The 16914-nt window shown below is 42.4% G+C and overlaps 1 pseudogene; it reads left to right on the top strand.

Annotated features, from left to right (window-relative positions):
* The first annotated feature begins 2370 nt into the window (after positions 1 to 2370).
* On the top strand, positions 2371 to 10115 carry LOC123484958 (annotated as a pseudogene).
* The last annotated feature ends 6799 nt before the right edge of the window (positions 10116 to 16914 follow it).

The raw sequence follows: 16914 nt of genomic DNA, 5'->3' as shown, positions 1-16914 counted from the left end.
AATGTGAACGTCATGGAATACCCCAGTAAAATGTTCACAACATAGGTACAGTAGCATTTTGCATATTTGTGAAATAATTTTGTTCAAGCAGGACTCCCACTGAGATGAAGAAGAATACATGGTGTTCCAGTGTGTCTTGTCTATGCCTACAAGGATAAATGAAATAAATCTTCTTGAATTTCACATAGCATCATGACACTCTACACTTTTGGTTCCAGTACACCAAATACATGAAGCATATCAAGATTTTGCTCAGCAGTATGACGTCCTTGCAGTGTTCCAATCAGACCTGGGTTCAAATCACTATTTTGAATCTTTAAAATCCTTGTAACGTTTTGTTTAGCCTGTCTGGATTGCCAGATGGGCAGGGTTTGCTCTCAAATAGTATTTGAACCCTAGTCTGGTTTCTGTAAGCTCGCCTGATTTGTTTCAAATGGGGAGAGCTGTTTAACTACACCATTTGCACTGATCAGCATGATGCAAGCAGCTGAGTCAGCTTGTTAGCCAAGGCTAAATGGCTGCCATGAGCACTAAACTTGGTCAGACATCACTGGTCTCAGTTGTAAGGCAGTCAGCATTCAGTAGCCTCAGGGGTGAGAGTGGTATATCTATAAAACTGTAAAAGCAACGTATGTGGGTGGAACTTGGAGCCGTCTAGACAAGCAGACCCAGCTCTGCTGACGACCTGCCAGTGACCCAGTGGTCATAGGGCCTCTGGGCAGAGCACTCTGTTGGAATGATGGGTTATGAAATGTCTCACTATGTTCATGTATCTGGATATTTGTGGACTCATCTCATCCATATTGTATTTCTTACATAAAAGGGCATCTGTGAATGCATCCTAGAGATGTTGATCAGTGAAGGTATTCAGCTGTGGAATGTTTGCATCTGTGCCCCAGCATGTTTGTGTGAGTGCCCTCCTCAGATGGTCCCAAACTCCCAGCGGAGTGAGTTAGTCTCAGGTGCCTATAAGGTCCCATGGGTTCTGATCCCCAATCCCCTCTCTGTCTTTAGATGATTTAAAAGCACACAGTTCTCTTATAATCAGGTGAAACAAAACTGGCCTGGAATAAAAACCTGCTCACACTATAGCTGCATGGGACAGGGTTGATCACCCTTGTTGCATGTAGTCAATGTTCTACATTTTCAGACGAGGACACTTTTACTAATTGGTGTGATTATGGTGACACCTGGTGGTCATGTATGAATACTGCAAGTAAAAGTAAGACGTAATTTATTCCTCTCAAACTCACACACTTGTTGCGGTCATGAAGCTATTGATTGACTTTTAATATGTGACAACTATCCAACAGTTCCAAATTTAATATAAAACTTGAAATGTTGCTCTTATATTTGTTGTGTTATTTGTAAATGTTCTCTTCTCTTTTTGGTCTGATTGAATAGCTACAATCTACTGCTCAGTTTCTCCCCTTGTGTTTGTAGAACACATGAGCCTAGATAGACCATGTCTTGCACATCCTGCATTGCATATAATTTACAACTATCTTAGTCGAATTAAAGACAGAAATAGCAATTGAAAGCTCTCCCTCCGTCTCTCTCTTCCTTTCTCATTTAATGGCCAAACACATATTTCACTAACAAGCACTTACAGGGAAAGAAAATAGAAGTTGATTGAGTCCTTTGGGTTTGTTTTGGAACTCTCACTCAATGGTGGTAGGAGCCAAAGGGGCCTAATGTATTCTCTCTGAAATCAGGGCCTCATAAATTCCTAATCTCCCCCAATGTTCTCCCCAATGTTTTCAAACAAGGTCTCTCCTTACCAGCGTTTACAGCAGGGATCATCAACTAGATTCAGCCGCGGGACGATCTTTTCTTGACTGGATGGTCGAGGGGCCACGGGGGAATACTTTGGAACAGATTTCCGAAAATAAAATCAATTGAACCCTGGTTTACAGTTACAGCAGCCCATCCAATGTCCTGATGGACTATAAGTCAAGAGTACTACCAAGTAGCCCTACCTGTCCAAGTGCAAAGTCCCACAACCAAAAATGGGTAAGGGGCTATCTTGCCGACATCTACGGTGGGATTATAGCGAACAAAGTGTGTGTGTACTGTGGGCTTCTGACCGTCCGTCTCTGTCTACTCTGAATAACTATTGAGTTTTTGCACCACCTAGTGGTCAAATATTGTGTAGTCTCCGGTAGAGTTGAATACCCAATTCCAATTCGACCACTAGCACCTATTTCCTAGCCTATACACTGTCTTGTCTAACGTCAAATCTTATGAGATTTGATAGGTATTAAGAATAAGACGATAGCTTATATTTTCACCTTATTGTTTAGATTTATCCAATATCTTTCAGATCTACAGGGATGAAGGACGTGTAGTGGATAGGAGTAGATTTGGAATTCGGAGGCATTGCGTCACAAGTCAAAGAGCCCTCTGTGTTTCCACTCACTCGACGTTTCCTATCAGAAGGAGTTTTGCTTCAGTTGAAGCATAAATGGACGGTTTCTTGTACGTCCCAGCGTGTATATTTAATCTACTTATCCTGAATGCTGTTCATTAAAAAGTTACCTTAAATTACGAAATAGCTAAATACAAGATTATCGACATTTTCGCTTGCTGGCTAGCTCCGCCAGCTGAGTCTAACGTCAAGATGGACCAGGCAGCAAGCCGATACCAAGTGGTGAGCCAAAACAATCGACATTGCCATCTGTTTGCGAACTCCAACTAATATAAACAAACAACCTATTTATAACAGTACTTGGTGTCAAACTAGACTAGAAATGTTTAAATTGACGGCTTGTAATCAAACTGATGTTCCTCGTGCCTGTCACTTCCGCATTATTCAGAAGCAGATCAACAATACAATAGTTAGCTAATCTAGGTAAACGTTAGCTAGCAAGTTCCAATTAAATTTGAGTTGTGTTAATCATCCAAATGACAGCACTTTAACATTTAACTCAGCATGTATTGGTTTTTTGAACGGATAACTAAATTGGCTAGCTAGCTATCTAGCGAACGTTAGTTAGTTGTATGTCAGCCAGAGTCAGGTAAACTAACCCAGACTAGATTTCAATTATATGCAACCATTTGTGGCTAACTATACGTGCTCAAATTAGACCCCCAAAAAGCCACACAGTAGGCCTGTAACACGTGCATAATAAATAATCCCATCATACAGAGTTTGTGGCCCAACTGAGTCACAGGGGCCCACAAACAAAATGTTCCATGACATCTCTGTAGTGTTCAAGGAATTGGCTTTCCATGAGAACAATATACTTGTTTCCCCAAAAAAGATGTCATTCCTAGCTACATAAATGGTCACAAAAAACAAGATGGTTAGCTATCCCAGCCTCAAAGGTCAGGTTATTGTTCAACACTGCAATCCAGTTTGCTAGGTAGTTATTAGCTCTAGACAGATCGCTCTTCTGTACAGGATTCAGTGTTTCTGTTCGGATTTATTTCAGCGCGGGGGGGGCGTGGCCAAAGGTGGGGTTTGGGACTGAACACTTTAGAGGGCCTTCTCTTGGCGGCAGAGACAAAATGTTGCTGTTTTAAACTAATTTCTTGCAATTCTACACAATTTGCCATGGGGCTGATAGAAAATATGCAGTTTTAAAGTACATTTTCTGCAATTCTACACATTTTGCCATGGCTTATTCCGTGTTCTTGTGCTATCTGAGGGACTCAAACATTATAACATGCCATTACATTTTATTTTTATTCCCCCTGTCTAGGTTTTATTTTGGTGGTTAGTTCTCAAAGATGATCTTATTTAAAAATATATAGCTCCATTATGTTTTCTACATACATTAATTTCTGGTTTTAGTCATTTAAGTTTACACTGAAAACGTTTTAACATCCCCAGAATTATTTTCAGCTAAATAATACAAATTACTAAAAATAAATATAAAAATACAACTTACAACAAATAAATATAAACATATTGAACAAAATTATAAACGCACCATGTAAAGTGTTGGTCCCATGTTTCATGAGCTGAAATAAAAGATCCCAGACATTTTCCATATGCACACATTTGTTTACATCCCTGTTAGTGAGCATTTCTCCTTTGCCAAGATAATCCATGCACTTGACAGGTGTGACATATCAAGAAGCTGATTAAACAGCATGATTATTACATGCTGCACCTTGTGCTGGGGACAATAAAAGGCCACTCTAAAATCTGCAGTTTTGTCACACAACACAATGCCACAGATGTCTCAAGTTTTGAGGGAGTGTGCAATTGGCATGCTGACTGCAGGAATGTCCACAAGAGCTGTTGCCAGAGAATTGAATGTTCATATCTTTACCAATCAATCAATCAATCAACCATCAATCAATTTTATTTTATATAGCCCTTCATACATCAGCTGATATCTCGAAGTGCTGTACAGAAACCCAGCCTAAAACCCCAAACAGCTAGTAATGCAGGTGTAGAAGCACGCCTCCGTCGTTTTACCAAAAGCCGCCTCCGTCGTTTTAGACAATTTGGCAGTACGTCCAACCGGCCTCCCAACCGCAGACCACGTGTATGAATCCATAGATGAAGGCCTAATTAATTTATTTCAAATGACTGATTTCTTCATGTGAACTGTAACTCAGTAAAATCAATGAAATTGTTGCATGTTGTGTTTGATCTTTTTCTTCAGTATATATTATAAAAAATTAACAAATTGGAGTCGAGGTCGTCATTTAGCAGTGGCGTGCCCATTGCTTCTAAATGAATATAGAGGAAACACTGGGGTTCTAGAGTAGGATGGGTAATGGATAGGGGAACATTGTTCAACCTACCTTTACTCGGCGATACTTCCTTAATTCTCGATTTGGTAGGCACCGGTGTCTTACAAACACCTTTTTCCGGTTGCAGGTGGAACTCTGATAACGAGGAAATATTCAGAAAGATATTGAATCCACTTTTTGTGCCAAGGGAAAAATGCCTCTTACATGTGTGTAAATATTAGTTTTTGTGGTTTGGGTTGCGCTTGTGACGCTCTGTTTCTTCTACACTAGGCCTTGAGCACAAGCTTTAGCTATGCTGCTGGAGGTTCGCGACTGCTTGGCTGTCTAGTTGTCAATGTGAATGCTGTGTGTGTATCCAAGGCTAGGGTCACTTCTGGTTTAGTCCTGTATCGGCCCGTGGCTCTCGAAAGCAGAAAACTTTAACAGTCATAGTCGGTGTCATGCCATGTGTATTTAGGTTATCAATAATTACTTCCATAGACTGATTGGTTTGATATGGGACAAGTGAGTTAGGCAGTTGTGGTAAGCCTTTGAATAATTACATTTTAGTCATTTAGCAGACGCTCTTATCCAGAGCGACTTACAGTTAGTGAGTGCATACATTTTCATACTGGTCCCCATGGGAAACGAACCCACAACCCTGGCGTTGCAAGCGCCATGCTCTACCAACTGAGCTACAGGAGACCCTAGCCTACTGGCCTTAAAAGTCCAAATGCTCACTGCTGCACTATGCAGGAATGCTTGCTAACATCAGACATACCATGGTATGCCTCTCCTTTTTAGCATCTTGATGTGCAGAGCTTTTTCAGCCACAGCCATGCTATTTTGATCCTGCCTCTGCACTTCCATCAGTCGCTAGGCAACTGTGGTTTTGCCTCAATGTGTCATCTCTTTGTTAGGTTTTCAGTTTTGAGGTTAACCTGTATTTAGATGCATCATACAGGCTGTTTTATAATGTAAACTCCCCAACCATCCTTGTTATTTGTGTACGCTCATTCTGAACAGGTCTTTAAACATTACATTTTAGTCATTTAGCAGACACTCTTATCCAGAGCGACTTACAGTTAGTGAGTGCATACATTTTTCATACTTGCCCCCCGTGGGAAACGAACCCACAACCCTGGCGTTGCAAGTGCCATGCTCTACCAACTGAGCTACAGGGGACATGTAGGCCTAACCTAACTATTTGTACTTGTAGCCAACATATATACTAGGCGTATCAGAGGAAAATAGGCCTGTTGTTTTTTAGTTGTGAGTATTATTCTGAGATGACCTAAGGAGTTCTTGTTTAGGCCTTGGTGTGCTGATGGTGAAATAACTAATTCACCCCTGGCCAATTATGCAGTTGTTTAGAGCTTACATAACTGGTGTCCCTGACACCGGATAGCATCACACTCATTCATTCTCCTGGCTTTGCACATTGACCCCGCAGTTCATAGAGTGCTGCTGGACATGATGCCAAACTTCATCTACAGCGAAGCCACAAGTTAAACCCTGGTCTGTTGACCTATGCAAAAGCCACTGCCTCAAGTGAGCTGCAAGACTAAAGCAACATTTGGCACTGCTGCCACACTGATCAAGGCCTAGGTAATGCATCAGCTTAGGCTACATCATCTGTCATTGGCCAGATATAAGGCTGTGATGTGTCCTCTATAACATTACCGTCACCCTTCTGTTTCCCATGACCATGTTGTCTTCTTCCAACTGGATGCTATGCTGGCAATTAGCCTAGATCACATGTTGTTTTGGATGTCTTCAGTACCCTTAGCGCTGGAATCAAATGTTGCCTATGTAGTTTATTACGAAACACCAGATGATCTTTCAGAGTTGGACCATTCTAAGGGATGATCCGTGCCATGACCATATCTCTCCAATCGTCTCAGTTTACAGGGTTTCCCTCTCCTTCCTCACCTTTGACATTCTGTGTTGTGAACTTGTGACGTGGGTTTTATTGAAGTGACATTTAACTCCTTCTTTACCCCCCTTTCTCTCTCAGTTTGAGAATGATGAAGACGACTCCTGTGAGCCCTCCACCAGCGCCCAGCAGCCGTGCACCTCGGCCCAGGCCTGCCCAATCCCAGTAGCCCTGGAGGGGACGCAGAGCCCCACCGCCTCCCCTATGCCAGCATCGCCCTGGGCGCCACCGCTGCCATCCCTGGTACAGAACCAAAGACTCCATATAGTGTCTGTTTGGATCTGTTATCCTCATTCTACTCTTCCGTTTAGCAATAATGTCTTTGCTTCAGCCTTTTTCTGTGTCTCACTCTCTGCCTGTCTGCCCCTTTCTCCATCTCATTCTCTCTCAGCATCTATAGCTCTTTCAAACACGCTGGAACCAGTCAGTTGCCCTAAGTATAGGCCGATAGTTCACACGCCTCCTGGAATTCAGCCGATGTGATTTCCTTATTTGATTGAATTGATTTCCGAACTCCGTCTTCACCTTGTGGACTGTGTTAATTTGCCCTGTTGTTCTCTTCCCTGTGGTCCCCCGGTAGAGAGCGGTTGTTACCCGAGTGATTTCCCCGTGCCGCCCCCCTACAGCGTGGCCACCTCTCTTCCCACCTACGATGAGGCAGAGAAAGCCAAAGCTGCAGCCATGGTACTCTCTGCTGTGGAGGTGATACCAGGGGTAGGATACACAAACATACACACAAATACACATGTGTTTGAGTATGGGATGTTTACCAATGGAAACAGGATTATTCTGCTGGAATGCTGTAAGAAAAACCTCAATGCTTTTATTGTTAACTACACAGCGTAACAACGTATTTCAGGACCAAAACAACTTTGATAGCTGTACTCTCCCAAGTCATAGCTACAACAGTATTTACTATTTTATGTAGGTCTAGTACAAATGCCCATTGGACTTTTCTGCTTTCTCAACAACTCCAAAAGAGAAGGAAATGTCGACAGGCAACTGTACTATACCGCCCAACCCTGCGTCCTGTCTCCTTATTCATTGGGATGACTGAGCTATTGCGATGTTTCTGAAGAAGAGATGGATGAGTTGTTTTCCTGTCCTCTTTCTCTTAAACAGGAGGATGACTTCCCTCCAAGGGATGACTTCAGCGACGTCGACCAGCTGAGGGTGGGGAAGCGATGGCATTTTCATGCTGGCCTTTTTCAGTGAGTGGATATGTTGTTTGTGCACGAACCCCCCCCGTTCTTCAGTGAGTTGACAAGCCCAAATAGCCTCTTTCACTGAGCGGACTGGCCCATTTCAGTCTGAGCAGGGGAACATAACAAACAAAGGTTTGCTTGGATGAAAATGTCAGTAAGCAGTTGAAGGTGCTTTCTGTGGATTCACCAGAAGGTGGCAACAGTCACACTCATTGTAGACAACATGATCTCTTCCTCCAATAGGAATGGTGGGAAAGGTCAAAGGAAGTCAGCTTAGCTGTTCTCTGGCTGCATTCATATGGCCTCAGAATGTGTCTTTAAGTATGTATAGAAGGACATCCAATTTGTAATATACTGAACAGTGACTCCCTCAACAGAAATGTCAGTCAACCTTGAGAGAGGTGTCTGTTTGTCTGTCGGTCTGTGCTTGTAACTACATGCTTTCCTCTGTCTCCAAACAGTGGCCTTCCTGTTCAATTGGATTGGGTTCTGCCTGTCATTCTGCCTGACCAACACCATCGCCGCCGATACGGGGCCATCTGCGGCTTTGGCCTCTCTCTCATCAAGTGGATTCTCATCGTCAGGGTAAGTGCAGTATTGGGTTAAAGGGGCCTAATCAATGCATCTAAAATAACGTACAGAGTTGATTTCAATATGGGACATACAGTCCACAACTTTAAAAGCAGCCCATACAAAGAGTTTCTACTTCAAACATCAATGTTACAAATGGTTTACTGTAAATTAACAAGCTGGCTAGCATTATCCTGCTTAAACCAGACTGAATGCTGTGCTCGTAATTGCGCCAGGTAGCCTAGCGGTTAAGAGCGTTGGGCCAGTAACCGAAAGGTCGCTGGTTCGAATTCCCGAGCAGACTAGGTGAAAAATCAGCCAATGTTCCCTTGAGCAAGGCACTTAACCCTAATTGCTCTTATAAGTCGTTCTGGATAAGAGCGTCTGCTAAATGTTAAAAAAACATGTAAAATGCTTCACTTGGCTATAGCATGTTAATGAGTTGAATGTTTACGAAATGAATTTCAAGTATCATCACAGCATATCCCAGGCATGGCGTGTGCAGCAGGAAGCAGATGCTTGCTAAGGCTTTTTAGCCCTAGATGTAAGGAGGAGGAGGACAGTGTGCACTCTGTGCTCCGGGCATCATTCAAAGCCCTGTAGAATTTCCACATGAAGAAGCAACATACTGGGGGACATGGAGTTATTAACTCCGGGCTTTCATCATTGGTCTGGTGCACACAGCTACTTCCACTAGATGTTGTGCAATAACTAGGCTAGTAGTTTATTTATTTTTGGTCCTGGAAACCAGCCCATAGTCTCAATTAGGACACCCAACATTCTAGGAATTGAGGTTTGAGGAGGCCTAATCCTACCTCAAGCAAGTATTTCTCCCATCGTGATTGTGAAAATCAGTATGTGTTTACAGTAATTGATTGTCATTCAAAAGTATTGTCCTGATGGTAGGAAATGTTGTTGAATGTCCATTTCCTGTAAATTCCACTTTCCCACAGTTCTCAGACTACTTTACTGGATACTTCAATGGGCAGTACTGGCTCTGGTGGATTTTCCTGGTCCTCGGTAAGTTTACAGATCTGTATAGCAAATGCTGCATTCTTCAACTAGCCAATTGCTGAGGAATTAAACTGTACTAATATATCCACTTAGAATGTTGTTCACCACTGCCATCTGGTGGCTGAAATAATGTACTACTAATCTCCCCACAGTAATGTGAATCCTGGACCTTGGATGAATAGTGGTGAAGTGTTTTTTACTAATGATTTGGAATCCCTTCCTCAGGTCTCCTGCTTTTCTTCAGAGGATTCGTGAACTACCTGAAAGTGCGCAACATGTCTGAAAGCATGGCTGCCTCGCACAGAACACGCTTCTTCTTCCTGTACTAAGAGGTAAATTAAGACCTTAATACACAGTCACAGCATACTAATATGTATAGTAGATATTATCATAGAGACCTTGACATGCATATAAATTAAGTTATTGCTTAAGAAATAAAACTATATATTGTTGTTACCAATTTGTCTTTCTCTAAATCCGCTACCCTGTAGTCTGCGAATTCTACAGCAGTAATGTTTTCATAATTTTTTCCCACTTCCTTTGCTCTAGGTGGTCGCACCAAACATTCCTCCTTAATGTGAAATTCCCTGAGGATTTGCGACCCTCTTCTTGAATGACCAAGACAAAAAACCCACCTTGAAAAGAGGTGAGGAAGTACCGCTGCGAAAGTCTGACGTCTTTCATTAAAAGCCAAAACAGCTGACTCATCTCTCTTTTCAGAAAGTCCGTACAGTACAGATTAACCCAGCTAAATATACCCTGTGTTTTAATATTTTGATATTTCCACTGACTTTGTTTGGCTCTTTTGATTTCAATTGCCTTCTTGATCTAACCCCTGTTCTGGTCCCATTCTGCTTAATATCCCAAGTCTTGTACATTGTATTCACCTTAACAGGGGCTAGTATAGTGCAGTGTAGTAGCTGGGTCTATCTGTTGTGGACCTTTTTTGAAAATTACACACAAGGAGATGGAAGAAAAAGGTATGCAGCCAAGAGGTCTTATGCAATTGTGTCCTTCCCTGTACTAGATGTCTGCTTCTATGAGGATGATGACTTTTAAAGCTCTATCGGAGTATCAATATTAGAATTTGTATTTTATCCTTTGAGTTTAATCCCCATATTTAATTGTCTTTGGTAGAAAAATGTTATTTGATGAAATTCATGATTTTTATCCTGAAATGATTGAACTGTATCCCTAGCTTATGCCAATTTATGATATTTGCACTTTTCAAGAACCTCTTTCTCCATCAGTTGTGAATTGCTTATTTGTCGTAGTGCGTAGACTGATCTCTTTGTCAATTCGTTTTGAACTGGAATTTGTATTTATCCCAAAAAGGATATCTGCCTTTTGCACTTTTTTTTTATTTTAAAGAATTACATTTTCATTGATTATTGTAATTAGCCTGAACTGTGACATTTTAAAGTATTGTCGCGTTTCTTTAATGCTTGAATGATGCCTTTCTCATGTCGTTTTTGTTACACAGAAGCCTCATCAGCAATATCAAAAACATAACTTAAATGCATGATTAGTCTGGCCGAGTTGGTTAAAATAAATATTCAGCTAAAGCAACATTATTAATATTCTATATATATGTTTGTAAAACAATCAAACAATTTTTGTCAGAAATTATTCTTGGAACATCTCTGGTACTCAGAGATGATAATGCGTGCTTGTTAATTCTTTAACTCAAGTCTTGCAAAATGCCATTAAAGTTCAAATTGCACCCTGTGACTCCCATATTAGAATTCATTTGATGTTGAATAGGCCTGTCGTGCTATTGGGAGCCCTGGAGGAGGTTGAATACCCTCTCTTATTTAGGTCCGTGTCTGAAAATGCTACTAGCCGTCCTTGTTTCCTCAATTCCTCTCAAAGCGCATTGGAGGACAGGATACAAGCTCCCTCCCTCCAACCTCTTCCTACAGTGAACTTTGAGAGGAATTGGGGCACAGCCTATGACATTGATTCTCTCTAAACCCTCAGAGGTTATAGTTTGGTTGTCTGTATGTTTCGTTAGATAGCGTCCATTTTCCTCACTCTGGCATTTGTCCAACCAAATATGTTTAATTGAAATTACAGTATAAACCTGTTCCTGAAAAGCTCATTGTTTGCCGTACAGAGGCCTGCCTCTACTGAATGCATGTGGGTTTTATTGTTTCTTTCTCTGGCTGTCCCCAATCCAGCCTCTTTATAAACTGTTAATGAGTGACCCATTTACAGAACTCCCTTCCGGTTGGCAAATGTTCTATTTTTATTCAGCACTTCTTCTCTCCCATTTACCAGGCCGGGATAGCTTAGGCCCTACTTCTCACAACCTCAATACTCCCCCACCTCCTCCCTCCCTCCATCCACCCTTTAACTAGACAGATTTGGAAGAGAGGCCAGGGAACAAAGTAAACTCTGTCAGGCACCGGCCCAGAGGGAACAGTGCTGACAATCGCTGTCGACAGCCTATCTGAGGTCTCGTTAGCCTCTAGCTACTTACGGCCAAACTAAGCGTGCGCCTGCCCTGCCGCTCCTACTGCTTCTACAGGCACCCCAGGCTACCCGCTTCCCGGCTCGATGTGGACGCTACCGGGCTTTAAGTCAACAGACTCTCCTCACTCTGAAGGGTGATCAAGCTGAGCTCTTAGAATCAGTTGACTCAAAGATGACACCTCCCTCCAGGGGACAGTAGAGAGAGCGAGAGGAACTGAGTTTAAACTAAATAGTAGACGGTAGAAGGGTTGCTGTGTGTGTGCTTCCTGATGACTTTGGAATTCGGTGTGTATAGGTGTAAATTAACGGTGTGTGTGAATGGATGCATGATGTGTACTAGTGAGTTTGCATACATTCAATGTTGCTGATTTCTAGGGTTGTGCTAGGGTTGTGCCTGCATACATGAGTGAGGATTTGTGAGTGTGTGTGTGTTTGCCTCTGTGATAGCATGCACGTATTAGCACACGCACAATAAGCATGCTGACAACGAAGGGATATGTAATCTCAGCAGCACAAGGCTGCTACAGCTTTCAAGTGGGCACGGAACATGCCAGTGTGGAAGGAAGAGTGGCTTGGCTCACCTGTTGGTTTGGCAGGTACACTCGTCTCTTTACATCAGAGTAAGGTAACCACAAATGGAAGAGCCTTGGGCTCTCCGATGTGTGTGGAGGGTTTTGGAAGGATTTCCTAAATGCATGCCTGCCTGCCTGTCTTCAGTCAAAACGGGCTGTGGTTCTTAGTCATACAGGCATGCTAGAATTCTCATGCATACTGATTACTTCAAATTGGGCTGTTGCGTTTCACTGTGTACACATTTAGCTAATTAGCACGAGATCAAGACATATTCTTTCTCACTGAATTAACTGAAGTCAAGTGATTCTCATAAAGAATTGCACTTTTTGTGGTAATTATCAAGCACATTTCCAACTGCAATCAAATCCAAAGGACTTACTTACTGTATGTCTCTGTGCGTTCGTACGTGTGTGTGTTTGTGTGTGTATGAACGTGCATGCATGTACAGTATATTTGTCTCTAGTCTAGGTGAGTGTATGTATAGCAATCCAGCCAGGTCTAAACCTACATAGGAACTCTGAGGTTATTTCACACATCTGTGGGCTTTGGAAAACCCACCACAGCCTGACCCCATGGTCATCTCTATACCTATAGAGGAATTCTACACCTGGCTGCAGAAACCAGTTCAAAGCCAGCCTATCCGACACTGCATGCCAAATTAGCAATACCCCTGAGGTATCATGGCACAGTTTTCAGGTCCAGGGTTAGACAGGACAGGAATAAATATTCAACAATTTATATCTGGATGAGAAAAATTGCAGGTGAGAGGATGCTGAGTTAAGGACAAGCACGTAATGGCTGAGGTTCGGATAAGAGTTAGAGAGAGAGCTGATTCAAAACACTACGCCCATAACAGCTGATCCAGGGTTGTTTTAGTTGTTTCATTGAGGTATTGGAGGGCTGATCCTAGACCAGTCGTTAATGGCAGATTATAACCATAGCCAATATAAACACTCATAGAGGGGAAGCCAGGCCTCAGATCTTTTGTGGGGAGTGGTGGTGTGGCATTGGAGCTGGCAGGGAGTTGCTCACGCTCACTTCCCAAGCGCTCTCCACTTTGACAAGGTTAATCTGCTCTGACGATGAGCAGTTGTGCTTGGCTCGGCTCCTCCTAGATTCCTGCTAGATTCCTAACGATAACCGTATCATTAACTCCTTCAGCCCAATAGGGAACCTGGAGAAGAAAGTAGAGGCGTTGGAGTGTTTTACGTTACTTCCTTGAGATGTGATCAAGGGATGCATCCTGTCAATGAGTTTTGGAAGGGTGTGTTGGTTTGCATCAAGGGAAAGGAATATGGACCACATAAAGAAATTCTACGTGAGGACAGACATGGACTTGGTCCCAACAGATTTGTCTTGAAATGGGAAACATTCTAATCTGCATCCAATGATTTGTTCTAAAGAATTGTCAATATAGTCAAATCAATCAATTTTAGAGGAATAAAGCCTACAGTATAATATGCAAATATGCACCTATTCCTGTATTATGAACTGAAACATCTAAAAAATTAAAAATACAATATGTTTCTTGCTTAATAAAACATAGAATACATGTTAAACAGATTTGTTAAAAAAACACTGATATTATGTGGCACTTCTAGCCCCACATAGAGGAGTTGTTCTGGCAGAGCTCCATCAGGAACAGGTTCTACATGAAGTGAATCAAACCAGCTGTTGCTGAGCCGTCGCCGTGGCAACTGCCACACAATATTTGTATTAGGACGTGCGTGAGACATACGATACAGACAGTTCTGCTCGCGCCAGCCCTAGAGTACACAGCGTTATGCACAGTTGTTACGCACAAGAAAAACATTGCCGGTTTTCTGTGCTTTTGATGACGAGCTTGTTTCAGTCAGTCGCAGTGGTCATCTTGAGGACGGGTTCACAAAACAACCAAAGAGACGATTCCGGAACCCCAATGTAACTGTTCCTTTTCTGTTGTTTGTCTTTCACATCATTTCCCTCCTGTCTGTTGAGCCATCCATCCAGCAGCAGAGCGAGATATCAGCTCAACGTCTGCAAATTTGACATTCTTTGGAGGGTGCCACCTGGCCAACCTGTTGAGTAGTATTGGTCCCACTACAGACCAGACCCTTTTAGCCACACCCCAAAGGGCAAGGCTTCCGACTGTAGAGTTTGAAGAATTGTAGGCACATAAAGAGAATATCATCCCTTTCAAACATATTTACACAAACAGATGTTGATCTAACGTGCATTCGATACCTCATTAAAGAGTGCCTTGATTGGATAAGTAAGCCCCACTATAACTTGCTGTATTTTAGATTACTAAACGGTGGCCACCATCATCCCCTTAGTGTTTTCCAAGGCCTGTAGACTACCCTTTCAAAGAGCACATTGCATAGTTATGGAGCTATTCAAGTTTTACCCATTTGAGAGCTCTGGCACATTGTCTGCATTTGATAATATTTCCTATTTGGCAATATAGTGATGCTTCATCCTGACCTGCCTATCTTGGCATCTTTCTCTTGAAGCACACCGTCCAAGACAATTTGTCCTCTGCATAATAAATGCTATTTTGCACTTAGCTAATAAAGTGTATGACTTCCTCGATTTTATGGGCTCCCATATTTCACAGATACACAGGAAAGCCATTTATGGTACTGCTTGTGTTGACTCACACCTCAACACAACTTACAACTGAGTGCTAAACCTGCCTTTTAAAAAGGAATCTTGTTTAAAAAAAAAAACTAAATTGATGGAAGGTGGGTTACAGGCTGAGGGATATCATTTTCCTTTCACTGAGGTTTAAAAGGAATACTGTTATTGCAGTTTGTCGTTTTGCTTTAGCAACGGATTGAGGATCAGTTCTTCCTAACTCCTACTGCAACCTAACCTTAACCACAAACTCTTTATGGAAACAAAGTTGGCCCTGCACCAGGGCATCGCTATTGTAATCCTCCTTTGGGATTAAACAGTACCATGCTCAATTTCAACAAAATATAATGTAGTGAAACTAAAGTGTTCAATATAGATGGAAAATCCACAAGTCCAGCTGGTGTCAGGTGATGTTTGGAGTATGCTGCCTGTTTTAAATGGCACTGGCAAATCATCTACCATGGTGCGGCCACTTTGGCCTCAATGTTCCGTCTGGGCCACACAGTGGACTGCAGTGTTAGCCTGGCATGAAAGGCCTCAATCACCGCCTTTCACCCACAGCCTGGGGCCAGAGAGAGGGAGTGGGGGAAGAGGAGATGGAGGGAGGGAGGAGAGCAGCAGAGAGAGAGAAAGTGGGAGAGGGGAGAGAGAGTGAAACCTGCTTTAACTCTTTCGTGTTTAGCGAGCAACCCTCCATGTTTTCTCAGCAAACACATTCTCCCCATGTTCTCTCCATGTCTGTACAACGGCAGGCTTTGAGTTGCATCACTTAAGGCCCTATTAATAATTTGACAAGTTTTCTCAGAGATTGATTGCGGTAATGACTGGGGCCAGCGATTATGTGCGGCCAAAAGCTCCATAAACCAACTTAAGCTTCATTTCCACCACTCATTTTCCACTTATCAAACTGTTGAAGGGAAGCACGTCATGTCACCGTGATGGATAGGTGCCGTCTGTTTTTAGGCTAAACCCCAATACCTCCCCCTTAGCCCTCCCCTCCTTTTCGAGCGTCCCTGTGTGGGTGAGTGTCCCTCAAATGGAGCAACTAGTGGTAGGGAGAGATACATAACCCAGAGAATGGGACATCACTACATCACTCGCGCACAGCAGAAGCCACCAAAGGATAGACTACCACGCACTTCTGCCGCCAGCACAATGCCTGTACTGCCGCCAGAAAAAGCTTTCCTTATATTTCTCATGCAACAAATATGTACTTGCCATATGAACATCAAATGAAAGGACAGCAAAACAACAATGTTCCGTAATGTGTACCCATCATTTGGCTGTGGTTCAAGGTGTGGTAGTACTGAAGCAGGACTTTCATTCTATAATAGCAGTTTAACATGTAACAGTGACATTTCCTTCACTCAGTGTTTTTCTGCAATTTCCTAGGGATGAATGATTAACCAGTGGAAGCCATAAAAGACACTGTGCTTAACTAATATTTATACAAAAATGTTTTAAGGTCCATACACAGATCTGCTACATAGCTACAGGCATACAGCTGTTTTCATCCTCCACTGCACAATAAGCAAGAAAAGAGTTAGCTGCCGTTACTTCAGCTGGACTGGATGACAAATAGCTTCAATCTCTAACGTTAACGTTACTACAATAAAGAACAATGACAAGTGATTGACTTAGATCTTTTTTTTTTATGAACAGCAAGCTTACAAAATTGTTTATTCAATTTGCGGTAAATGCTTTAGCTAGATTCTTTACATCCAATGGGTTTCACAAGATGACAGCCTGGTTTGTTGGTTTGCTCAGGAGTCCCTCAAACATTAAACAACACAAATTACAATTCATACAAATGTCAAACACCCATATAGCAAGCTA

This window comes from Coregonus clupeaformis, unplaced genomic scaffold, assembly GCF_020615455.1.
Source record: "Coregonus clupeaformis isolate EN_2021a unplaced genomic scaffold, ASM2061545v1 scaf0507, whole genome shotgun sequence".
In the NCBI taxonomy this organism is placed as follows: domain Eukaryota; kingdom Metazoa; phylum Chordata; class Actinopteri; order Salmoniformes; family Salmonidae; genus Coregonus; species Coregonus clupeaformis.
The sequence above is the reverse complement of the archived record's forward strand: the minus strand, read 5'-3'. Positions and strand labels throughout refer to the sequence as shown.